This window comes from Schistocerca nitens, chromosome 2, assembly GCF_023898315.1.
Source record: "Schistocerca nitens isolate TAMUIC-IGC-003100 chromosome 2, iqSchNite1.1, whole genome shotgun sequence".
Taxonomy (NCBI): Eukaryota; Metazoa; Arthropoda; class Insecta; order Orthoptera; family Acrididae; genus Schistocerca; species Schistocerca nitens.
Window position 1 is genome coordinate 888,180,242 of NC_064615.1, and position 27,041 is coordinate 888,207,282.

Below are 27,041 nucleotides of genomic sequence, written 5' to 3' on the forward strand. Positions count from 1 at the left end.
ACGTTCCGTCTTACCAAATAACAGTCAGAGAACAGAATGAGTTATACGCGTTGAATATTATTATACTACTCCAAACTTTTAAGCTGTATATTTGATTCCCGTCACCCACAGAAATTTCAACGATTGCCTAAAAAAATTGAGCTACTTTAACACATCGCATTCGATTTAAGTTGGTACACAACAAAAATGTTTGGGTGGGGAAGGTCACAAAGTACAGCTGCACTTAACTGAGCTCAATTCGTAAGGCCGCTCCTGGTGGCACGGGGATGAGGAATCGCTGGAAGGGTGGAGCGACGGGGGTCATTTGAGGGTGGCGCTTAAATATTTTGATTTAGCTCAGTCTGCTGTAATGTCAGTGTGCGTTCGCAATACATCGTAAGACTTTGGCTCAACACCGGTCAAAAATTAAACTGAAACAATTGTCTCGAAAACAGTTAAACATTTTCCTTCAGCATTTATCATCTGTAGGCTCATTATTCCAAAGAAACCGCTTTCTGTCATATACCAATCCCTGGGCGTTCGTTTCCGCTCATGGTTAATTACTGTCACGAAGCAGTAATGCTTATGTTGCTGTATGCACATGTGTGCAGAAAGGTCAGTGATCTCTACAAAGGGACACTCAGGTTTCATGACTCCCTGTTCAATATAGTAGTACAAAAGATTCCAAGTAAGAACAATATTGCTCGAACAGTCCACGGGTATACTGCCGGTTCATAGTGTCCAATGGGCACAATATTTCGGCGATCAGACATGTCGCCATCGTCAGGTGCGCTGACGATGGCGACATGTCTGATCGCCGAAATATTGTGCCCGTTGGACACTATGAACCGGCAGTATACCCGTGGACTGTTCAAACAACAAATACACTGGGAGAAACTGAAGAATCACAAGAACAATACTGCTTACAATAAACTAAAAATAACTCCACACAATAGGACGAACATTGTCACTGCAGCGCTTTTAATAATGAGGCATCTGAAGCATACAAATTTCCTGTGAAAATCTCCGAGCAGAAAAACGAAATCCCAAGACGTCCTCGGAAAACACGTCGCACGAATACTAGGTTGGACCATGACAGAGTTACAGAATAACAGAGTATAGAAGTATATTTGACGACATATCTATGATTTTTTTATTCGGACTACTTTAAAAGTCTACGTTAAGCTTTGGTAATAAACTATTTAATACGTTAATATTATCTTGGCCTGTGGTTTATGTGCTCAAATGAGGCGCCTTCCACCTATTACTTCACTCACAGGGGAGGGAAAGCAGAAAATGACACAGCAGGTAAAAGTAACTGTAACTAACATGTTATTTATGAAAAAAGTACGGCATGTACTTTTTCAAATCTGTACACAACATAAGGACTTACTCTTCAAAACTGTATATTGTTTAAGAGAAATCCATCGAAATTGTCATTATATAAAACCCAAAGCCTGTTACTATTGCAGGAAGAAAAAGGGCACTTAACTTATATCTGGTTTATTTAAATATCTGCTGCGGAAATGGTCACAACAACAAGCTTTTCGGGGGATCAAGTCTAGTGCTTTTTATTGAGGATAGGGCATGGGGCTCTTCTTGACAGAAGTCGATTACGAGATCAACAGTAAACGTGTGTAGCTGTATCGATGAAATATTTAGCGGCGATACTATGAAGCGATACGAAATGGCAATATGAGACGTACATGTGAATGCACATGAAAGACTTAACATGTGATGAGAGGATTCTGCTAATATGTGATGCAAAAGACTCCGCATGCACGACTATAGTGCGCTCGGCTCATATCGTGCAGGCATGTTATCGGACATCGAATTCCGGGACGAGCTGCCAGAACCTTACAGGGTCAGTACAACCCACACGGACGTCGAATAGAGATGCTTAGGGAACTTAAATTCTAAGCTTTGGAAGAAACTGTGTTGCGTAAATTTAGAGAACCAACATTCGTGGAAGAGTGCGACTATTGTCTCCATTGTACGCCTGCAAGCAAAACGTATTGATGAAAGCACACACACACACACACACACACACACACACACACACACACACACAAAGTTTTGCATCACTTCGGTTCCGAGAATTCCGGAACCTGTACAGAAAATTGGAATAGAGATCAACATAAACATCATTTACGCCCTTTTTATTGCTCATGAAACCTACACATTGCATGTTGCACCACCATACAGCGAGATCTTCAGAGGTGGTGATCCAGACTGGTGTACACACCGGTACCTATAATACCAAGCAGCACGTTCTCTTGCATTGATGCATGCTTGTATTCGTCGTGGCATACTATCCACAAGTTCATTAAGGCACTATTGGTCCAGATTATCCCACTCCTCAACGGCGATTCGGCGTAGATCCCTCAGAGTGGTTGGTGGGTAACGCCGTCCATAAACAGCCCTTTTCAATCTATCACAGGCATGTCCGTTAGGATTCAAGTCTGGAGAACATGCTGGCCACTCTAGTCGAGCGATGTCGTTATCCCGAAGGAAGTCATTCACAACAGGTGCACGATGTGGGCGCGAATTGTCCATGAAGACGAATGCCTCCCCAATATGCTGCCGATATGGTTGCACTGTCGGTCGGAGGATGGCTTTTACGTATCGTACAGCCGTTATGGCGCCTTCCAAGACCACCAGCGGCGTACGTCGGCACCACATAATGCCACCCCAAAACAGCAGGGAACCTTCACCTTGCTGCACTCGCTGGACAGTGTGTCTAAGGCATTGAATTCAGCCTGACCGGGTTACCCCCAAACACGTCTCCGACGATTGTCTGGTTGAAGGCATATGCGACACTCTTCGGTGAAGAGAACGTGATGCCAATGCAATGCTGAGCGGTCCATTCGGCATGTTGTTGGGCCCATCTGTACCGCGCTGCATGGTGTCGTGGTTGCAAAGACGCACCTCGCCATGGACGTCGGGAGTGAAGTTGCACATTATGCAGCCTATTGCGCACTGTTTGAGTCGTAACACGACGTCCTGTGGTTGCACGAAAAGCATTATTCAATATGGTGGCGTTGCTGTCAGGGTTCCTCCGAGCCATAATCGGTAGGTAGCGGTCATCCACTGCAGTAGTAGCCCTTGGGCGTCCTGAGCGAGGCATATCATCGACAGTTCCTGTCTCTCTGTATCTCGTCCATGTGCGAACAACATCGTTGTGGTTCACTCTGAGACACTTGGACGCTTCCCTTGTTGAGAGTCCTTCCTGGCACAAAGTAAGAATACGGATGCATCGAACCGCGGTATTTACCGTCTAGGCATGGTTAAACTACAGACAACACGAGCCATGTACCTCCTTCCTGGTGGGATGACTGGAACTGATAGGCTTTCAGACCCTCTCCGTGTAATAGGCGCTGCTCATGCATGCTTGTTTACATTCTTGGGCGGGTTTAGCGACATCTCTGAACAGTCAAGGGTACTGTGTCTGTGATAGAATATCCACAGTCAATGTCTACCTTCTGGATTTCTGTGAACCAGGTTGATGCAAAACCTTTTTTGATGTGCGCATTTTTCCCATGATGTGCCATTGCTAAGGAACATGGATCGATGAAACTAGGACTATACACAGAAGCGCTACAGTATAGCATAGAAGGTAACTGAAAGAAATACACAATGAGACTAACAAAAAAAAAAAAGGTTCAAATGGCTCTGAGCACTATGGGACTCAACTTCTGAGATCAGTAGTCCCCTAGAACTTAGAACTAGTTAAACCTAACTAACCTAAGAACATCACACACATCCATGCCCGAGGCAGGATTCGAACCTGCGACCGTAGCGGTCTCGCGGTTCCAGACTGCAGCGCCTAGAACCGCACGGCCACTTCGGCGACTAACAGAAACGACACTTTTATTCAAAGACCATATTTACACTGATGTCACCGCGACTAACGATGGTCCCCTAGACATCATAAACAGAGGAACATGGTTCTTAAAGGGTATGTGCTCACCACGGACGGGACAGCGACCTCTGAAACGTGCTCCCATGCTGAGCACAAGGTTGGTAAGGACTCCTTGTGGAAGAGCACTTCATCCTTCCACTAGAGCGTTTGACAACTGCTGGATACTTGATGGTGCATGTGTACGTGCTACACTATGTCTCCGCAAAGTACAGAATGACGATAACGCTGACCGGTGAGTGTAGCGTGCTCAACTATCTGCTAGTCAGTACGCAGATCACAGCTCCCCAAGCTGTAACACCCAGACCAGCAAAACGACCATGCTCGGCATAGTTCCTGGATGTACTATTTTTGTAAAAATACAGTTTTCATTCTGCATGTGTGAAAGTTTTACAGTGTGTAGATACATCCTTCCCGCTTGTTTTCAAATTTAGTTCAACCTTTTCCCGTGAGTGGCGCCGTCACAGCATGTCTTCAAGATGGCTGCTACACTTTACGTTCGTCAGAAGCAACGTGCTGTCATAGAATTCCTGTGCTGTGAAAACGAGACAGTGGGAAACATCCACAAGAGGTTGAAAAAGGTGCATGGGGATGCTGTTGTCGATCGCAGTATGGGTAGTTGGTGGGAAAGCAGGTTACATGATGAAAGCGGACACGGCAATATTGGGGATTGTCCTGGCAGTGGCAGGCCTCGTACTGCACACACTACAGACAATGTGCAGAGAGTTAACGAATTGGTGACTGCTGACAGACCTATCACAGTGAACGAATTGTCACGCTACGCTGGGATAGGGGACGGAAGTGTTTGCAGAATACTGAAAGTGTTGGCGTCAAAAAAGGTTTGTGTCAGGTGGGTTCCCAGGATGTTGACAGTGGCTCACAAAGAAACAAGAAAAACGGTATGCAGCGAACTTTTGGAACAGTACGAGAATGGTAGAGATGAATTTCTTGGAAGAATTGTGACAAGTGATGAAACATGGCTCCATCATTTTTCACCAGAGACGAAAAGGCAATCAATGGATTGGCATCATGCAAATTCACCCAAGAAAAAAAATTCAAAACCACGCCTTCTGCTGGAAAAGTTATGGCTAGGGTGTTTTTCGATTCCGAAGGACTCTTGCTTCTGGACATCATGCCAAGTGGAACCACCATAAATTCTGATGCATATGTGACGACACTGAGGAAACTTCAAGCTCGACTCAGTCGTGTTCGACCACATTAGCAAAAGGAGGATGTTTTGCTGTTGCACGACAATGCACGGCCACATGTCAGTCAAAAAACCATGGAATCCATCACAAAACTCGGATGGACAACACTGAAACACCCGCCTTACAGTCCTCACCTGGCTCCATGTGACTATCATCACTTTGGGAAACTGAAAGACTCTCTTCGTGGAACACGGTTTGAAGATGACTCCCTTGTGCACGCTACCAAACAGTGGCTCCAACAAGTTGGTCCAGGATTTTACCGTGCGGGTATACAGGCGCTGGTTCCAAGATGGCGTAAGGCAGTTGAGAGGGATGGAAATTATGTGGAGAAAAGAAAATATTGTTCCTAAAGGATGTATCTACACACTGTACAACTTTCAGACATGTAGAATAAAAGATGGATTAAAAAAAAATAGTGTGCATTTCTTTTGGAGTGACCCTCGTATTACGTTTTCCCACGACTCGGCATTGTCGAGCATGATCGTTTTGGTGGTCCAGGTGTTACGGTGTGGAGACGCATAACGTTGCATGGGCGTACTGACCTCCAAATCTTTGAACATGGTACACTAATCGGTCAAAGTTATTGCGCGCTGTACTCCCCCTACGTGTGCAGTTTTTCAGGAGTGCATTCAATCCTGATGTCATTTTTATGGATGACTGTCTGAGAACTCATCGAGAAGCGCAGGTGCACGTTTTGGTACTAGACAACGTTTGATGGATTGACTGCCTCAACCCACCCCCCCGCCCCATGCCCCCCTCTTTCCCGGGACTTCAATTCCATCGAACACGTGTGGGAGGCGTTGGGGAGGTGTGTTGCAGCGCGTCCACGTTCACTCACGACCATAAAGTAGCTGTGAAACTCGCTCGTGGAAGAATGGAATGTCCTACCAGAAGAACTCCTCGCCACCCTTGAGGCCGTCATGGGGCCACGTTGCTGAGCATGCATGGCCGCCCTTCGTGATCACAGCCCCTATTAACACTTTGCCGTCCGCACGTCGCGTACAAATTTATTCGCTTCGCGCCGGCAGCGCTAATTCGGATTTCTTGGCTTGTCGCCGGCCGATTGTCACCTTTCCGTTGACGGCAACCTTCCACACATTGACTTTTGCGCCCTTTAAGTTTTCCGGAAATCTTCTATTTTGCCGTATCGTTCCACAAACTCGAATTTTCTTTTCAAGTTACTTCTCTGCAAGTTCTACACTGTTATAACAATTATCCATGTAGAGGTGATGCCACTTTCCATAAGAAGGTGTCAATAGTTCCATCACTGTTTTTGCTAAAGGTTGTCCAGCGCCGGAATATATCTTGAATGAGGAAATGTATCCCATACTCGAATCACACAGCATCCGAATGAGTATGCTGTATTTCGTAATTGTCGACGGATTGCAAACTTTAGAATTTAACTGTCCACGCCGCGGAATCATTCCTTCATCAATTGAGATGTTTTGACTTAGATTGAACGTTTCTTTAAACTTTTTTGAAAAAATAATCACTTACGAATTGCACTTTGCAAAGCCGGTCAGCATTATCTGGTTTATTGCTGTTGTCGGAAAATGTAAAAATGATAATATTTGTCTGAATCGGTTGCGGGACATCGTTTTGCGAAAAATCGGTGTGTCTATCAACGGATTCGTTGACTAGTAATCATCGATCCTTGCTTTTTTTACAATTCCCATAAGGATCGCAAGCTCAAACCATTTTCTAAGTTCGGGTCCCGTAACGTCGACAAATTTGGCATTTTTTTTATCCAGTTTCCTTCTATTGAAATTTTGACTGAAATACTTGTTGGTTTTGCTAATATATTCAATTAGATCATTCCCAATATATAATTCTATGACATCCACGGCGCTTTGTGTATCTTTGGGAAATATGTGTGGATCCGGAGATCCTTCAAATTTATTATTGGTCCTCGGTAAATCATAGTCTGTCTTCTTCGTCTGATTAATCCGAATCAGTTGGCAACCGTAACGTTCGCCGAATTCTTCTTGGACGTATTTCACTATCTTCCGACGATTCTGCTTCACTTTCATTTTTTTGATATCCAATGCCTTCTTCCCAATCGGCCAAGTCGTCTGGAACGTCAGACAAGACGTCGGCGCATTCATCGTAAATAATCGTATCGTCTCTTTCGTCTGCCGTGGTGAAAGTGCACAAGTTCTTATAAAAACAAAAAACTTGTTGACCTGTGTAACGTACTGTTACCTAAACAAAACACCAGCAGAATGATAAGGATACTAAAGTACTGTCACCGGCCACTGTGCGATACTACGCACACGACACCACTGTGGTGTCGCCGGACGGCAAAGTGTTGAGGTCCGTGTCCCGCCTTTTGTAATGTCCAGGGGACTATCATAAATCGCGGTGACTTCAGTCTAATTATTGTCTTTGAATAAAATAATCTTCACTGTTAGTCTCATTGCGTATTTCTTTCTGTTACCTTATGTACTACACTATAGCAGTTCTTTCATCGCGCTATGTTACTTAGCATTGACACCTCACGCGAAATTTACTTTCGTCCTCAAGATTTGCACACCAGTTCAAAAGCTACTGCTAGTGGAGACGAATTTTTACAAGGGCTTCAGTCATACAGTTTTAATCATCACTTTGAAAAATGAAGTTATGTAATTAATTTTTTCTTTTGGTGCAGGTATACGTCTGCAATCTACGTGCATATTAAAAACCCAGTGCCACAGTAACGAAGCTCGGAGCAAAAAAAAAAAAAAAAAAAAAAAAAAAAAAAAAAAAAAAAAAATGCAGCCCACTCATGAAGTGGAGTATCGTGCGGTAATTGTCTTCTGCAACAATCGATCCTGAGTTGGCGCAAGTGTGCGGCAACAAATGGTTCAAATGGCTCTGAGGACTATGGAACTTAACTTCTGAGGTCATCAGTCCCCTAGAACTTAGAACTACTTAAACCTAACTAACCTAAGGATATCACACACATCCATGCCCGAGGCAGGATTCGAACCTGCGATCGTAGCGGCTGCGCGGTTCCAGACTGTAGCGTGCGGCAACAATGCACCATCATATGACCCAGCATTTAGATAGCGTCGCAGACGTTTGCAAGTCTGAATGACGAAGAACGAAATGGCAGAACATCTCTCCGTGAAGAACCGATAATCAAAAGGCAAGTGGTGCTCGAAGACAGGCGTAACACAATCCAGGCGATGGCGAAAAATCAGTCATGGATCAGTTCTGAAACTCTTGCACAACATTTTGTTCCGTGAGCAAGCAGTGGCAAACATGTTGATTCACCAACGAGAAACGCGAAGCCCCCCCCCCCCCCCCGCATCCTCAAGAGCAATATGATGTCGAGCGGTTTTTGGGGCTACCATGGTGTGGTGCTAACATTTCATGCTGCTAATGGGAAAATCGGCAAAGGAGTATGCAACCGAAATCTCCTGACGAGATTACGGAAGGCTGCCGAAACGAAACGTCGCGAGAAGCCGTCCAAGGGGGAGTTGCACGCCGGCGCATTCTGCACCGGATACGGTTTCACATGCTGCTTCTTTAGGCTACCAATATTTGTGGTATTGTCCACAGATTACGATGCCGTAAAATAAGTCGGCACCTCGCATTGATACCACAGAAGGTAACGCTATCTCGCTGCATACTGCAACGACAAATAGGAGGCGTTTTCGTGCAGCCGCACCCTCTCTCAGCATAGCGACGCCATCGCACTGAGACGCCGATATGCAGCCGAGCAGAGCAATACTCAGCACAGAGTCCGTGACCAACGATTAAGACAACAACTCTGTATCGGATACAGCACCAGTGTGTTTCAGGTACTGTGCTGAACTTTACTGTGAACATGATGTCTATGAACTTCAGGCAAAGCCTCGTAAATTTGCCTGTATCTGGGTGATACTTTAACACTCAGAGACAGTTGTAAATATTCAGAACATTCCTGTGAAAATGGATTACAAAAAGTTAAGTAAATTATTATACCTCTATCGTAATAGAGTGAACTAATACTTTATCCGTTCTACACTCATGCTCATAAATTAAGGATAATGCTGATACATGGTGAAACAACGCTCTGGTGGGCGGTTTGTGGGTTTAAATCACCTCGGAGTATGACCATGCGGTGCATTTGACCTGCGGTCGTTGCACGGTGGCGCTGGGAGCAGTCCACATACGCAGAGGTGTGTTAGTGCATGTCAGAGTACGGTGCAGCGAGTAAGTGTGCAGACGTTTTCAGACGTGCTAATGGTGACTGTGTGTTGAAAATGGCTCAAAGAACACATGTTGATGACGTCATGAGGAGTGGAATACTAGGGCGACTGGAGGCTGGTCAAACACAGCAGGTCGTAGCACGGGCCCTCCATGTGTCACAAAGTGTGATCTCAAGATTATGGCAACGATTCCAGCAGACAGGAAACGTGTCCAGGCGCTACAGTACGGGACATCCACAGTGTACAACACCACAAGAAGACCGATATCTCACCATCAGTGCCCGCAGACGGCCACGGAGTACTGCAGGTAACCTTGCTCGGGGCCTTACCACAGCCACTGGAACAGTTTTCTCCAGACACACAGTCTACAGACGACTGAACAGACATGTTTTATTCGCCCAGAGACCTGCAAGGTGCATTCCACTGACACCTGGTCACAGGAGAGCCTGTAAAGTCTGGTGTCAAGAACACAGTACATGGTCACTGGAACAGTGGTCCCAGGTTATGTTCACGGATGAGTCCAGGTATAGTTTGAACAGTGATTCTCGCCGGGTTTTCAACTGGCGTGAACCAGGAGCCAGATACCAACCCCTTAAAGTCCTTGAAAGGGACCTGTATGGAGGTCTTGGTTTGATGGTGTGGGGTGGGATTATGATTGGTGCAAATACACCCCTGCATGTCTTTGACAGAGGAACTGTAACACGTCAGGTGTATCGGGACGTCATTATGCACCAGTATGTCCGCCTTTTCAGGTATGCAGTGGGTCCCACCTTCCTCCTGATGGATGATGACGAACGGCCCCACCGAGCTGCCACCGTGGAGGAGTACCTTGAAACAGAAGATATCAGGCGAATGGAGTGGCCTGCCTGTTCTCCAGACCTAAGCCCCATCGAGCACATCTGGAATGCTCTCGGTCGACGTATCGCTGCACGTCTTCAAACCCCTAGGATACTTCAGGAGCTTCGACAGGCACTGGTGCAAGAATGGGAGGCTATACTCCAGCAGCTGCTCGACCACCTGATACAGAGTGTGCCAACCCGTTGTGCGGACTGTGTACTTGTGCATGGTGATCATATCCCATATTGATGTCGGGGTACATGCGCAGGGAACAGTGGCGTTTTGTAGCACATGTGTTTCGGGACGCTTTTCTCAACTTATCACCAATACCGTGGACTTACAGATCTGTGTCGTGTGTGTTCCCTCTGTACCTATGCTATTAGCGCCAGTTTCGTGTAGTGCCACATTGTGTGGCACCACATTCTGCAATTATCCTTAATTTATGAGCATGAGTGTTGTTCCCACTTGTTCCCCTCTCGGAGCAAGTAAAGAACCCACCACTGTTGTGACGATTGTGTGGTGTCACCGCCAGACACCACACTTGCTAGGTGGTAGCCTTTAAATCGGCAGCGGCCCGTTAGTATACGTCGGACCCGCGTGTCGCCACTATCAGTGATTGCAGACCGAGCGCCGCCACACGGCAGGTCTAGTCTAGAGAGACTCCCTAGCACTCGCCCAGTTGTACAGCCGACTTTGCTAGCGATGGTTCACTGTCTACATACGCTCTCATTTGCAGGAACGATAGTTTAGCATAGCCTTCAGCTACGTCATTTGCTATGATCTAGCAAGGCGCCATATTCAGTTACTATAAGTACTATCTTCAAGAATGTATTCTGAACAGATAATATTGTGAATCATGTAGTGTCAAGAGCGACGTTCATCATTAATGAATTAAAGTTAAGTATCAAACTAATTACGTCCGCTTTCTGAATTCTCATTCCTTGTCATGATCCAGACTTCAGTATAGTTCTTCCCTCCTCACGCCAGCCTGCGTGAGCTAAAACGCGTGCATTTCGGCCTCCACTCGTAACACGGTGTTGGCTCTTCTGCTAACACAAAAGATTGTACACTCTAACACAAAACAGACGCACAACGAAGGACTTACACGAATTGGTCATAAACTGATATTCTTACAAGTGTCGACGGAAAATGCAAAATTGTAAACTTTGGCGGCCAATGGATGAATGTGTGACGCTGCAGCGCAATTTCACTTCGCAGCTGGCAAGGATAGTAAACAAGGGACATGTCGATACCAGGTCATAAAGCCTTTGCGATTTTTATTCTGTATACTCAGTTGGACAGTAACTATGCCTCGCAGACATGCGCGTGAACAATATAAGCACATTTCAGCATTAGAGAGAGGACGTGTTGTTGTGCACAAAGAGGCTAGTTGAAGTAATCGGCGATTCGCTCGACATTTGGATAGGACAATGACAGGAACGGGTGAACCGTGGCAGAACTTAGCCTCGAGAAGGAAGCGGTCGAACTAGAGAGACGACAGAACAAGAGGACGTAGCAATCGTTACAGGGGCACTCAGAGCCCTGTATTCATCATTATCATTGATCGCACAATTGCCTAAGGTGTGGTGGGGGGGGGGGGTGTTCCCCCCCCCCCCCCCCCAGAGTGACTGATCAATTCCCGGAGGTTCTTTGGGGCGGGGGGGGGGGGAGGAGGGGGAACCTTGATTGTGTCATCTAAGTGAATAACCTGACACTGGATGTGTAATTTGACATCGTATGTGATAAGACTGTTATCTCATCCTGAACCCATCCTCGTAAGCTACTAGCAAGACGTTGTTCTACGGTGATTGGGTCTTTGCCATTTTTGGCGGTGGTGAATCCAGGTGTTTCCAGCACTTACCTCGCTCCTTTGTCTCGTGTTCAACATCAGTAAATGCCCATGGAGATTATGTGCCTAAACAAGTCATTTGGGTTGGCCTGACACAGATGCAGCATCCACTGCTGCCCTGGTTTGGCAGGCGTTTTGAATGTGAGTGAAGAGTCACAGAGCCCACCGGCTGGGGATGTTCGTCACGATCCAAATGTCACGCAATACTGGTGTTTCACAGGGCTAGCAAAATGGATTTGGCCTAACAAGTAAACACGGTAGTGGAAATAAGTTTTCATCTTCAAAAAGTAGTCAGTATCAGGTATCGAGGAGCGATTACTGCACGTAGATATCGCGTTTCAAGTTGTATGTGAAGCAAACATTTGCAGACTAGTCTGTACACAGATAATGCATTCGCAGAGTAGTCCGCATGTAGATATGGCGTTTTAACTTGAAATGCCACGTCTACATGCAGTAATCGCTCCTGGATATCTGATGATCGATAAAATCCTCAACACACCATATGAGCAGTAAAGTCATATTTTTCCTTATGTTTAACTTTCACCATTGCGACCCAGCGGACTGAATGCAGAACACTACTGATAGTTTTAATTTCAAGTTCGACGTCGGTTAACAAATGACAAAACTTTTTGCCATGTGGTATAATAACAAATTAACAATTTCTGCATTTTTTGCTTTGCTTGTTCTGTGAATCCTTGCTTCTTGCCAAATTTCATGATTCTAGGCCAACAGGATGTATCCTATAGATTTCGATGAGTGAGTTTGCGAGTATAAAAATCTGTGACATAAATAGCTGTATCTTTTGATTGAACTGAGTCAGGACTTCACTTTTTTATACCACCAAAGGGCAATAGCTCTTAGTATGCGACATAAATTTCAGCGTGAAATGTCTATCCGGTCCTGAGAAAAGAGGTCTTAACATACATACACACGGAGGAGCCAGATAAAAATGACAAAAATTTCTTTCGGGTGACATAATTACACACTTATAGTTTTTGAATTTCTTGCTTTGGTTGCACTGAGAAACCTTCCTTTTTGGCAAATTTCATGATTGTAGCCCAGCAGGAAGTACCCTGCACGTTTTAATGATTGAGTTAGTGAGTATTGTACTGACTTAGAAGTATCAATATTTTATGCGACGAAAGACCACAGACCTTAGCAGAGATGTGCAAAATAGGTTATCAAAAGTATTTGCATTCAAAATACAAATACTTGGTTATTTTTTCTGTTTCAGACGAAAATACAAAATTGGTTTAAATAAAAGTATTTAAACAGGAAATGAAAAATACGTATTTTCAAAATGCCTTTATTCAAATAAAATGCCTCTAGTTGGTGAACATATTATATGCCTTTTACTTCACTGATTTTAACACCAATAATTGTTCAAATATTCTTTCATGTTCATCCTATGCGGCCTCTTTATCATTCCACCAAATGAAAATAGTCGTTCAAGAGGAGCAGTATTTGAAAACAGAAGACAGTTGGCACCAAATGTTCCGAACTGTGCCGACATGCCACGAAAAGAACTAGGGGGCAAAGCGATTTCTTGTCGCATATGAACTGTAATCTTGTCGCATATGAACTGTAAACAGACAATACCTGACAGAGCTATAAAATTGAATTTCGGGTACACTATGAAGTTCATAAAACGTAGACTCCAAAACAACTCCGGGTATTCCAGATAGAATAAACTGAAAATTTTGAATACAAATTTACACATTAGCAAACGAATATCGATAATGGTGGAATTTTATTTTAGGTTAGATTAATAAAAATAATTATATTATGATTTTTAACAAGTTGATGTTCAGTTAAAAACTATTGATACTAATCTGACCAACGAAAAGAAAAAGCAACTTTTCAAGTCCTCATAGATGTAGACAGCGATTACAAAGATATAAATGTCACTTTCTCGTTGAATGAACTCTCTTTTATTGACGCCCGTGAGTAAACTCGGGGCCTCACAAAAATACACTACTGACCACAGCCCCACACTTCTTCACTTTCTTCGAGATCACTAGGCATTATCAAATGATTTCGGTACATTTAACATTACTCAAACAAGAATGGCAAACAAATGATGTGTACTGTAGTCTTACTGCCTTTTCTAATAATTAGGGTCATAGTCATATGCACCTGGCACGCATAACCTTCGCCATCTGTATCCATTGTGTAACTGTTTATGTTTAAACAAATGGCTCATTAAATGTATGAAAACTACTAAGTATGAAATGACAAAAGCAAGAGAAGCATTTTGTTTTTTACAAATACATAATGTCTATGTTTTAAGTATTAAAAAAAAACAAAAAAAAAACAGAAAATGCTTTTTGAAAAGGAGTATTTCAACTCAAAATAAATAGGTATATTGCATCTTGTATTTGCATTTCAAATACAAGCATTTCAAGTAATTCACATCTCTGGACCTTATTATGTGACAAATTCGAACTTGATACGTCTATGCGAACGAAGTTTTTCGCGACGGCACTTATATATAAAACATTCTCGGTATTCTTGCCGCGTCAGTTCTGGATAAAATCTCGAGCTTTCGACGATTACCTCCATCGCCATCGTCAGGAGCTGACTGTCTTCACTGCTGCTATGGTAGCCTCTATATATCCCGAAGACGGCTTCTGATTGGTCGGCGATTACGTAATGGTATGATCATTTAATTTTTTTCTGCTAGTTGCGCAGCATGTAAAGGCGCTGATTGGTCGGCGATTACGTAATCGCCGACCAATCAGAAGCCGTCTTCGGGTTATGTAGAGGCTACCACAGCAGTAGTGAAGACAGTCAGTTCCTGACGATGACGATGGAGGTAACCGTCGAAAGCTCGAGATTTTATCTAGAACTGACGCGGCAAGAATACCGAGAATGTTTTCTACAGGGTGTTACAAAAAGGTACGGCCAAACTATCAGGAAACATTCCTCACACACAAAGAAAGAAAATGTTATGTGGGCATGTGTCCGGAAACGCTTACTTTCCATGTTAGAGCTCATTTTATTACTTCTCTTCAAATCACATTAATCATGGAATAGAAACACACAGCAACAGAACGTACCAGCATGTCTTCAAACACTTTGTTACAGGAAATGTGCAAAATGTCCTCCGTTAGCGAGGATACATGCATACACCCTCCGTCACATGGAATCCCTGATGCGCTGATACAGCCCTGGAGAATGGCGTATTGTATCACAGCCGTCCACAATACGAGCACGAAGAGTCTCTACATTTGGTACCGGGGTTGCGTAGACAAGAGCTTTCAAATGCCCTCATAAATGAAAGTCAAGAGGGTTGAGGTCAGGAGAGCGTGGAGGCCATGGAATTGGTCCGCCTCTACCAATCCATCGGTCACCGAATCTGTTGTTGAGAAGCATACGAACACTTGGACTGAAACGTGCAGGAGCTCCATCGTGCATGAACCACATGTTGTGTCGTACTTGTAAAGGCACATGTTCTAGCAGCACAGGTAGAGTATCCCGTATGAAATCATGATAACGTGCTCCATTGAGCGTAGGTGGAAGAACATGGGGCCAATCACGACATCACCAACAATGCCTGCCCAAACGTTCACAGAAAATCTGTGTCGATGACGTTATTGCACAATTGCGTGCGGATTCTCGTCAGCCCACACATGTTGATTGTGAAAATTTACAATTTGATCACGTTGGAATGAAGCCTCATCCGTAAAGAGAACATTTACACTGAAATGAGGATTGACACATTGTTGGATGAACCATTCGCAGAAGTGTACCCGTGGAGGCCAATCAGCTGCTGATAGTGCCTGCACACGCTGTACATGGTACGGAAACAACTGGTTCTCCCGTAGCACTCTCCATACAGTGCCGTGGTCAACGTTACCTTGTACAGCAGCAACTTCTCTGACGCTGACATTAGGGTTATCGTCAACTGCACGAAGAATTGCCTCGTCCATTGCAGGTGTCCTCGTCGTTCTAGGTCTTCCCCAGTCGCGAGTTATAGGCTGGAATACTCCGTGCTCCCTAAGACGCCGATCAATTGCTTCGAACGTCTTCCTGTCGGGACACCTTCGTTCTGGAAATCTGTCTCGATACAAACGTACCGCGCCACGGCTATTGCCCCGTGCTAATCCATACATCAAATGGGCATCTGCCAACTCCGCGTTTGTAAACATTGCACTGACTGCAAAACCACGTTCGTGATGAACACTAACCTGTTGATGCTACGTACTGATGTGCTTGATGCTAGTACTGTAGAGCAATGAGTCGCATGTCAACACAAGCACCGAAGTCAACATTACCTTCCTTCAATTGGGCCAACTGGCGGTGAATCGAGGAAGTGCAGTACATACTGACGAAACTAAAATGAGCTCTAACATGGAAATTAAGCGTTTCCGGATACATGTCCACATAACATCTTTTCTTTATTTGTGTGTGAGGAATGTTTCCTGAAAGTTTGGCCGTAGCTTTTTGTAACACCCTGTATAGCCCGAAGACGGCTTCTGATTGGTCGGTTTATGATTGGTCGGCGATTACGTAATCGTATGAACATTTTAATTTTTTTCGACTAGTTGCGCAGCATGTAAAGGCGCTGAGTACGGAGCTCGTCGTACTTGCGATCACGAGGGACGTATGCCGCGAGGCAGCCTGGACCAGCAGCTGGGCTGGCGTGTGTCGCAGTTCCCGCGGGGTTGCGCTTTCAGCAGCTCGCAGACGCCGCTGCGTTACGAAAGCGCAGGAAGCCCGCGCCGCGCCGAGCTCCTAATTGGACTGGGGCTGCGGATGCAGCCGCGGGCGAAAGCTGATGAAAGCTTGCTGGCGTCTGCCCCGGCTCCTCCGAGAGGCTCCAATCGAATTATGTCGCAGACCACGGCGAGCGGGGCGGCGCAGCGGCTGGGTCGCTGAACGCGCGTGCGCGTCGGCGGGCTTCCAATCCGCGGCACGATACACTGATTTAATATACACTGAGGAGACAAAAGTCAGGGGATGCCTCCTAATATCGTACCGGCGGAGTGCAGTAACTCGACGTGACACGGATTGAACAGGTCGTTGGACGTCCCCTGCAGAAATATTGAGCCACGCAGCCTCTATAGCCGTCCATTACAGCGAAAGAGTTGCCAGCGCATGATTTTGCGCAGGAACTGACGTTTCTTTTATGTTCCAAGGGATTCATTTCGGACGATCTGTGTGGCCAAATCGTCCGCTCGAGTTATCCAGAATGTTCTTGTGGTGTGCGTACTGTAAGACCTTCGGTACACACACCGTCAGATTATTTGACTTGTCGCTCTAACGAAGTAGGCGAGTGTCAGCAATATGTCTCGTGGTCTTATCGTGGCGTGTTTATCTTCTGCCGTTAGGTCAGACGATAGAAATGCCACTTGCACGCTAAGAGTAGCAGATTGACGGTGACCAACTTTAAACAGAACTCTATTAATTTTCACACACATTTATAAAAATAATAAAAAGCATAGAAATTACTTAACTTGATTCTGGATGCTGTTTACAATTGACAATCTGAAGTTCCTTTGGTCTTGGTACGTTAATCTTATTCTCACATATCTCTGATACTTGACAAGGTGTCTATTCATTTATCTTCATAGCTATGTACAGAAATATGGTAATCTTATTAGGCGCAGACTGAAACTTGACTACAGACAAATGCAGACTGGTGCAGACTGACTAATCGGAGGTCTGTACACTCGTTATAATACCTCGCGCGTTCAGGTATCACTGCGCGAGTGTGATCCGCGAGGAGAAAAGGTTCTACGTTAGCAGCAATCTCAGTGGCTGCGTTACATATTAATACGCGGATTGGCGGAAGCTGAATTTAGCCCGTCTCTAAGACAGCGCCATCTCGTAGTGCGGAGACGGACGAGCGCTGCGCCTGCGCTGTTGTGCTTAGCGGGGCGCGCTCTATTAGGGAAGTTGTGTACGCGCTGACTACGCGGAACTATGTACACAACAGTTCTTCAAATCAATCGTGCACAGTTGTGGCCCGGTGGCAATTACATCGTTATTTGGTAACATGACGCCCACGAGTGGCTGCAAACGGTCTCCAAGTACCTGAACATAACCGTTTCGACTCAATGATCGATTCAGTTACACCAGAGGATCCAGCCCATTCCATGTACACTACTGGCCTTTAAAATTGCTACACCAAGAAGTTTGCAGACGATAAACGGGTATTCATTGGACAAATATATTATACTAGGACCGACATGTGATTACACTTTCACGCGATTTGGGTGCATAGATCCTGAGAAATCAGTACCCAGAACGACCACCTCTGGCCGTAATAACGGCCTTGATACGCCTGGGTATTGAGTCAAACAGAGCTTGGATGGCGTGTACATGCACCTTAAACACGCTACCACAGTTCATCAAGAGTAGTGACTGACGTATTATGACGAGCCAGTTGCTCGGCCACCATTGACCAGACGTTTTCAATTGGTGAGAGATCTGGAGGATGTGCTGGCCAGGGTAGAAGTCGAACATTTTCTGTATCCAGAAAGGCCCGTACAGGACCTGGAACATGCGGTCGTGCATTGTCCTGTTGAAAAGTAGGGCTTCGCAGGGATCGAATGAAGGGTGGAGCTACGGGCCGTAACATATCTGAAATGTAACGTCCACTGTTCAAAGTGCCGTCAATGCGAACAAGAGGTGACCGAGACGTGTAACCAATGGTACCCCATACCATCACGCGGGGTGATACGCCAGTATGGCGATGACGAATACACGCTTACAATGTGCGTTCACCGCGATGACGCCAAACACGGATGCGACCATCATGATGCTGTAAACAGAACCTGGATTCATACGAAAAAATGACATTTTGCCATTCGTGCACCCAGGTTCGTCGTTGAGTACACCATTGCAGGCGCTCCTGTCTGTGATGCAGCGTCAAGGGTAACCATAGCTATGGTCTCCGAGCTGATAGTCCATGCTGCTGCGAACGTCGTTGAATTGTTCTTGAAGATGGTTGTCTTGCAAACGTCCCTATCTGTTGACTCAGGGATCGAGACGTGGCTGCACAATCCGTTACAGCCATGCGGATAAAATGCCTGTCATCCCGACTGCTAGTGATACGAGGCCGTTGGGATCCAGCACAGCGTTCCGTATTACCCTCCTGAACCCACCGATTCCATATTCTGCTAACAGTCATTGGATCTCAACCAACGCGAGCTGCAATGTCGCAATAAATGGTTCAAATGGCCCTGAGCACTATGGGACTTAACATCTTAGGTCGTCAGTCCCCTATAACTTAGAACTACTTAAACCTAACTAACCTAAGGACATCACAAACATCCATGCCCGAGGCAGGATTGGAACCTGCGACCGTAGCGGTCGCGCGGTTCCAAACTGAAGCGTCTAGAACCGCTCGGCCACTTCGGCCGGCACTGTCGCAATACGATAAACGGCAGTCACGATATGCTACAATCCGACCTTGATCAAAGTCGGAAACGTGATGGTACGCATTTCTCCTCCTTACACAAGGCATCACAACAACGTTTCACTAGGCAACGCCGGTCAACGGCTGTTTGTGTATGAGAAATCGGTTGGAAACTTTCCTCATGTCAGCACGTTGTAGATGTCGCCACCGGCGCCAACCTTGTGTGAATGCTCTAAAAAGCTAATTACAGCATCTTCTTCCTGACGGTTATATTTCGCGTCTGTAGCACCTCATCTTCGTGGTGTAGCAATTTTAATGGCCAGTAGTGTAAACACAGCCCACATCATTATGGAGCCATCACCAGCTTGCACAGTGCTTTGTTGACAACATGGGCCCATGGCATCGTGGGGTCTGCGCCTCACACAATCAGCTCCTACCAACTGAAACCGGCACTCATCTGATCAGGTTACGGTTTTCTAGGGTCCAACCAATATGGTCGAGAACGCAGGAGAGGCGCTGCAGGCGATGTCGAGCTGCCAGCAAAGGCACTCGCGTCGCTTATCTGCTGCCATAGCCTATTAACGCCAAATTTCGCCGCAGTGTCCTACGTTCGTCGTACGTTTCGTAGTCATTTCTGCGGTCACTTCACAAAGCGTTGCTTGTCTGTTATCACTCTACGCAAACACCGCTGCTCTCGGTCGTTAAGTGAAGCCCGTCGGCCAATGCGTTGTCCATGGTGACAGGTAATGCCTGAAATTTGGTATTCTCGGCACAGTCTTAACACTATGGATTTCGGAATACTGAATTCCAAATCGTTCAAATTGCTCTAAGCACTATGCGACTTAACATCTGAAGTCATCAGTCCCCTAGACATAGAACTACTTAAACCTAACTAACCTAAGGACATCATACACATCCATACCCAAGGCAGGATTCGAACCTGCGACCGTAGCAGCAGCGCGGTTCCGAGCTGAAGCGCCTAGAACCGCTCGGCCACAACGGCCCGCTGTTATAAGATCGAAATGACGGCGAGGATCTGTAGAAACCGGTAATAGTAATAAAAAGTATTGTTAGCGATCTTGGCAAGCTTGATTCTTCAAGAACAGTATATCTTTTAGATCTCCCCCAACGATTGACGCTGTGTCAAACATACATAATCTTTTGGGTGTCTTTGATCCATATGTTTCTTGTTCTTTCTGTTGTTGAAATATTGTAAAATTATTTCAGTTAGTCTGTCTCCCATTCTTTTCATAAGTCCGAAGAAAGCAACGCACTTTCTCCGGACTGTGTCTCAAACTTTGAGAATTTGTTATATAATTCTTTGTTGCTTCTTAATTTGTAGTTGTCATTTTCGTCTATGGCGCGTCCAAGAACTTTTCCCCATTTTTCCTATTTCTCCTACTTTAAGTGTGGCAATACAGAGTGATGCATTGGGCGCTTGCAGTTTAATAGCTGTTTTAGGGTGTCTAATTTTCGCATAAAAGGAGAATTATTTTTTATTGTAGGTGTCCTTGGAGAGTTAACACATCACTCTACCTTTAGGCGTCTGGCATTGTTTCCTTCTTAGTCCACTCCATTGGTTTGAATAATTTCTCCGAGGTATTTAAATTTTTAAACTTTATTAATTTTTCCGACCTGTTTTCAACGATCTGGAGGCACCTGCTATACATCTTACGTGCTCTGTTTTGGATGTTGAGATTTAAAAACCTCCTTTCTCTAACATGTTCCCCTAAGCGGTTTATTTGTGTGACAGCTGTTTCTACGTCTTTGACAAAGACTACAAGCACATTCGCAAAGGCCAGGAATTTTATTGTGTTCTCTTTGTGTTTTGTTCCTATTTTTACTTGTTGTTTTATTCCACCTTTTTTAATACACTTTCCCTTTTCTAACGATATTTTTCTAAACGCAATTAAAGAGTACAGAAGATAGTGCATCACTTTTTCGAACTCCTATTCTGATGTCGAAGGTTCAGAAATTTCGCCATGGAATATAACTTGCGACTTAATGTTCGTGAAAGATTACTTAATCAACCTGAGCAGTTTATTATCTACTCCAAATTCTTGTAGTGTAGGGAATAGGGTTGGTCTGCCAATAGAATCGTAAGCCTTTTTAAAATCTACAAAGTGGAGGATTTTTATTATTATGTAAACTTTTTATTTTTATTTGTTGCCATTTACATTTGACGCCCCACCTAGCGAGTAAGTCAAGTCGTGTTTTCACAATATTTAATTGTACATGTGCGTAAAATGCGGCCACGTTGGTTTCTTAGTGCTATAACAAAAGTTAAAACTTTATATGTATACTTCGAAACATAAAACTAATTAGGAAACGGAAGTGCTTAAAAATAACAGTTTATAGAGGGGCGATCAAGAGCTAATGGAACACATATTTTTTCTGAAAGCAGAATGGTTTTAAGGATTCCAATACACCATATCATTCTCTACTCTTCTGGCTACAAAACCCTATTTTTGAACATGCGACGGTCTTACGCCACCTGTCTGGGAGTGGTGTATGCCCGCATGGTACCACTCTACTTGTCGACGCCGGAGCCAACGTCTTGCTCCGTCAATAACCTCCCCACCATCCTTGTACTGCTTCCCGCGGAGTATATCCTTCACTGTGGCAAATGAGATGTGCGAGATACGGATTGTAGGGTGGATAAGGAAAAACAGTCTAATGAAGTTATGCGAGCGCCTCTCGGGTGCGCAGACTTGCGTCAGGCCTTCATTTGTCATGGAGAGGAACAAGTTCGTTTGCAATTTTGTGGCGACGAACTCGCCGAAGTCGTTTCTTCAGTTTACTGAGAGTAGCCCAAAACGCTTCACAGTTGATCGTTGCGCAATGAGTGAGAACATCAAACTCTTTCAGAGTCTCACAAGACCGTCGCCATGACTTTACCTACTGACGGTGCAACTTCGAACTTTTTTTCGAAGGAGAGGTGTGCGCCACTCCATAGATTGCAGTTTTGTTTCCGGTTCGAAGAGCTGAGCCCGTGTTTCATCGCCTGTGACCATGTTTTACAAAAGATTGTCACGATCAGCCTCGTAACGCGGAAGCAAGTTAGCAAAGATGGTCCTTCGTTACTCTTTATGGGCTGTGTTAGACGGCGAGGAACCCAAAAGGCACACGTCTTTGGGTGCCCCAAATGGTGGAAGAGTATGCCAGCACTACCACCAGAGACGTCCAGTTGAGAAGCGAGGTGTTTGATTCTGATCTGTCGAACACCTCGAATGAGAGTGTCCGCACGTTCCAACATCATAGGAGTCACAGCTGCGTGCGGCCGGCAGCCACGCGGGAGATCAGACAGGTTCGTGCGGCATTGTTGCGATGATGACAGACGCCTTGTCCAACGACTCAGCGTGCTTTTGTTCACTGCCAGGTGTCTGTAGACATTACCCAAGCGCCTATCAATACCTGCGATGCTCTGGTTTTCTGCCGAAAGAAAATCAGTGACAGCTCTCTGTTTGGAAGGCACCTCCGTTACAAACACAACTTTGAAGACTAATTACAGGGTCGCCACTAATAGGAGCTTTATGCAACTTTAGGGGCCAAACCGGGAATATTCCACGATGTTCCACAACAAATTCCGAATTTTTCCAACCGAAATTGGACGAGAGAAAAAATGTGATGCATTTCTTATTGAACGCCACTAGCATGTTATTCAGGTTCACCACTACAGTGAACTGCGGTACATCTTCAACCAGTATTATGGGACGTGAAATGTAACTTATACAAACATGGTAACAAAAAAAGGGACAGTTGGCAAGAAACTGTCCATGAAATAAACGTGATGCAGCTTCAAAAAGTTTATAGTCTTAAAAACCTATATAGAATAAAATAATGGTTCACTATTGCACATCTTCTACTGCAACGGTAGCATTTGTTGATGTTTGTAAATATTGTTCTCTGTGTTCCATACCAAATGCAAACACTGCATTTTTGGAATTCACAGGTGCGTTATTTGCCCACCTCTACATTCGTGTGGACAACAAACAAATCGAGAGCATGTAAAGTGTGCGCACCAACTGTCGAACAGAAGTGAAATAATGTTTCCCGTAATTTGGGCTGCAGTGCCATCGGCGAGAGAAGGCGGAAGCAAGACGGAAAGAGAGAGAGAAGCATATATAGATAGGGATAGAGTTGGTGCGGCCCAGCCATACGAAATATTTTCCAGCTTTGTTGGGCAACAGCAGCAACACCTCGGTAGCTATCAGCAGCTGCCTTCAGCATGGGCTATATTGCTCGCCGTACCGCTATATCGCCGTGTATTGCAGCCACATCGCAGCAGTGTTGACGGCAACTCTAAAGCGAACCCCTTCCTTCAGGAGGCAGGAATCAACCTAAAGCAATGATCTGCGATGTCTAGTGAGAAGTATGGGACTGAGTGTGCTTGGGACCGGTAGATTAATGACTCGGCGGAAAATTTTAATAATCACCTCAGACTTTTTGCTGATGATTCAGTTATTTATAACGAAGTATTCCCTGAAAAAATCTGTAAAAATATCCAGTCAGACGTTGATAAGTTTCCAGAGACGAACCACAAATGAAATCAGACAACTCATACAAATTTGTGGCCGGCCGGAGTGGCCGTGCGGTTCTAGGCGCTACAGTCTGGAGCCGAGCGACCGTACAGTCACACGTTCGAATCCTGTCTCGGGTATGGATGTGTGTGACGTCCTTAGGTTAGTTAGGTTTAATTAGTTCTAAGTTCTAGGCGACTGATGACCTCAGAAGTTAAGTCGCATAGTGCTCAGAGCCATTTGAACCATTTTGAACAAATTTGTGTAGATATAAGCACACGTTGGTAAGTTTCCAGAGACGAACCACAACTTAAATCAGACAGCTCATACAAATTTGTGGAGATATAGAGTGGAAATGAACTCATAGGCTTTATGGTAAGTAAGGCAGGTTGCACACTTTGGTTCAACACGGGGAACTACAGTAAGTCTATAAAGGTGACTGTGTCACATCTTAGAATTTTTATTATTACAATGTGTGTTCCTTTAGACATACATGCATGACTGGAGGAACAGACATCGGTGACGATCTAACAGGGAATATTGAACGGCAGCAAGAATTTGTCACAGATTTGTTTGACCCACGGAGATTCTGAAAGAGCTGAACTGACAGACGCCTGAATACACACACGAATTATTCCCTGAAGTTCTTCATTTGTGTGGCCATAGTGTCCGTAGTTACTTTGTAGTTCTTGAATTTTGTTCTGTCGTTGCAACTACAAAACGCGTGTTTTTTTTCACTAGACGCGTTTCGCTTTACTGAGGTAAAGCATCATCAGTGGTCTGTAATTACGTTATTTACATTTTGATTTGCTTTTAGATCGAAAAACAGTTCGCTAAGAATAAGTTGATGTGTACTTACAGTAACAAGTACGGTGACAGTACAACCGAAAATCACTGTCAGTACAAATCAACTTATTCTTAACGAACTGTTTTTCGATCTAAAAGCAAATCAAAATATAAATAACTTAATTACAGACCAATGATGACGCTTTACTTCAATAAATCGAAACGCGTCTGGTGAAAAAAATCACGCATTTTGTACGTTCCATGAAAGACTACTAAAAAAGTTTCAAGAGTCAGTTTTAAGCGAAGAATCTAGGAACATACTGCTTACCGCAACGATTGGATCGCGAAGAAAAGATTCGATTAATTATAGCCCGCACATAGACAGTTCACTCATTTTTCCCGCGCTCCCTGCGTGACTGGAACTGGAAGAAACCTGTACGACAATGGGAAGTATCCTCTGCCATGTACTTCACAGTGGTTTGCAGAGTATGGATGTAGATGGCGATGTAGAAACGAGGAAACAGGCGTTAACATAAAGACCTGGAAAGTCACTAAGAGATCTCCGTGACAACCTTTGCAAAGAAATGGTGTATGCCAGGCTCGCCGGCATGACTTCAAACGGTGTCTCCACGGAACGTCTGGCATCCGTGTCAAGGAAAGCGCTTTCCGCCGGCCAGCAGACACTCACACGCACGCACACACAAACACACACAAACACACGCTGTGTGGACTGGTACGCCGCGAGAATAGCGATTATGTCGTGAATAGGGAGGTAGGTCGCCTTCATCTTTGGCTACGTACTATCTGCGCTGGGACACGCGATACTTTGTGAATCTGTCATTTTTACTATTACTAGTACATGTCAGTCTTAGTACCAGGTGAATCTGTGAACACAAGCAGGAAGTTCTTGAATGTATGCAACTGGCGTACAGTGTTGTATTGAAGTAGTCAATAGTGTGCGTACCCAAAGAGAAGGAGAAACTGGGAGTATTTGAGATGTGGGGTAACAGAAGAAAGCCAACATCATGCACGTACACATTTACTTCAGTTTGAAAGATTATTGTCTTCATGCTCTGTCTTGTAACTAGCCCGGTATCCTTGGTGAGTTAGCACTACCACATGCATAGTACTTGAAAAGTTAAATAAACTGCATATATAATAAAAATGAATGTATGTAAGTTCCACGTCAGCTCCTAAACCGCTGGATCGATTTCAGCCAGACTGTTTCTGGAAAGAAACACTGTGGGGATAAGAAATCACCTACCTCACACTGGGATGGGGTGATGTAGGAGGTGAAATGACAGAGAGGGGAAGAGGAGATGGACAAAGAGAGGCAGATATACAGAGGGGGGAGGGAGCTGCAGGAAGTAGGTAGAAGATGGAGAGGGATATTGAGCGAGTGGGAAAGGAAGAGGATGTGAAGAGCCAGGTGGAAGGAGGACAGGTGCGATGAAGCATGGTGAAGGGGATAGAGAGAAATGGAAGAGGGAAAGTACATTAAGGCAGATTTTTTAATTTTTCCTGGTTGTTATGATGAAAGCATTTCAACAAAATTTGGTATGTGCATGACTCACTTATCAAGTTATTTCGGGACCATCGATCAAGGCTGAATACCACATATAAATTTAACATCCACTCTGGAATCGTATGGTGTAAAACAACAGAAATTGAGCCTTGTGTGTGTATGTAAACTTGAGTTTCTCCTAGTATATAAAATGTTCAAACAACTTGGGAGAATGCAGCCGAATGCAGTCGAAGACGTCACCCGGCTGCATTACCTTAAGTTATTTCAACATATATGTTGGAATATGTGTGACTTATGTATACACGGCAGAAGCTGTGGGTCAAAAGGTAATAATAATAATAATAATAAGACTTCAGACAGCTAACACAATTTATAAGAAATGAAATATGAGACAAAAAATGAAAAAGGTTAGGTAAAATCTCACAACAAGTAGCAATAGAGCAATTAGATGAAAAGAAGCAGAAATTACAAGCATTGGCCAAACGACTCAGAAGATACAAAAAAAGTGAAAATAGAAGGAAACAAAACCAAACATTCAACACAAACCAAAAGAAATTTTACCAAACAATAGATAACACACACATAAAAATAGACAATCCACCAAACATAACAGACATGGAACACTTCTGGAGCAACATATGGTCAAACCCGGTACAACATAACAGGCATGCACGGTGGATACAAGCAGAAATAGACTCATACAAGATGATACCACAAATGCCTGAAGTGATAATTTTGCAACATGAAGTCACCCGAGCAATTAATTCTACGCACAATTGGAAAGCTCCTGGAAATGATAAAATAGCAAATTTCTGGCTAAAGAAGTTCAACTCAACACATTCACATCTAACTAAATTATTTAACAGTTACATTGCAG

At 44.5% G+C, this 27,041-nt stretch overlaps 1 protein-coding gene across 2 annotated transcripts in view; it reads right to left on the reverse strand.

The window, feature by feature from the left end:
* The window catches only part of LOC126237197 (phosphatidylinositol 4-kinase beta), a 268,062-nt gene that overhangs the window by 40,664 nt on the left and 200,357 nt on the right, over nucleotides 1-27,041 (reverse strand). The gene's annotated exons all lie outside the window — the stretch shown is intronic.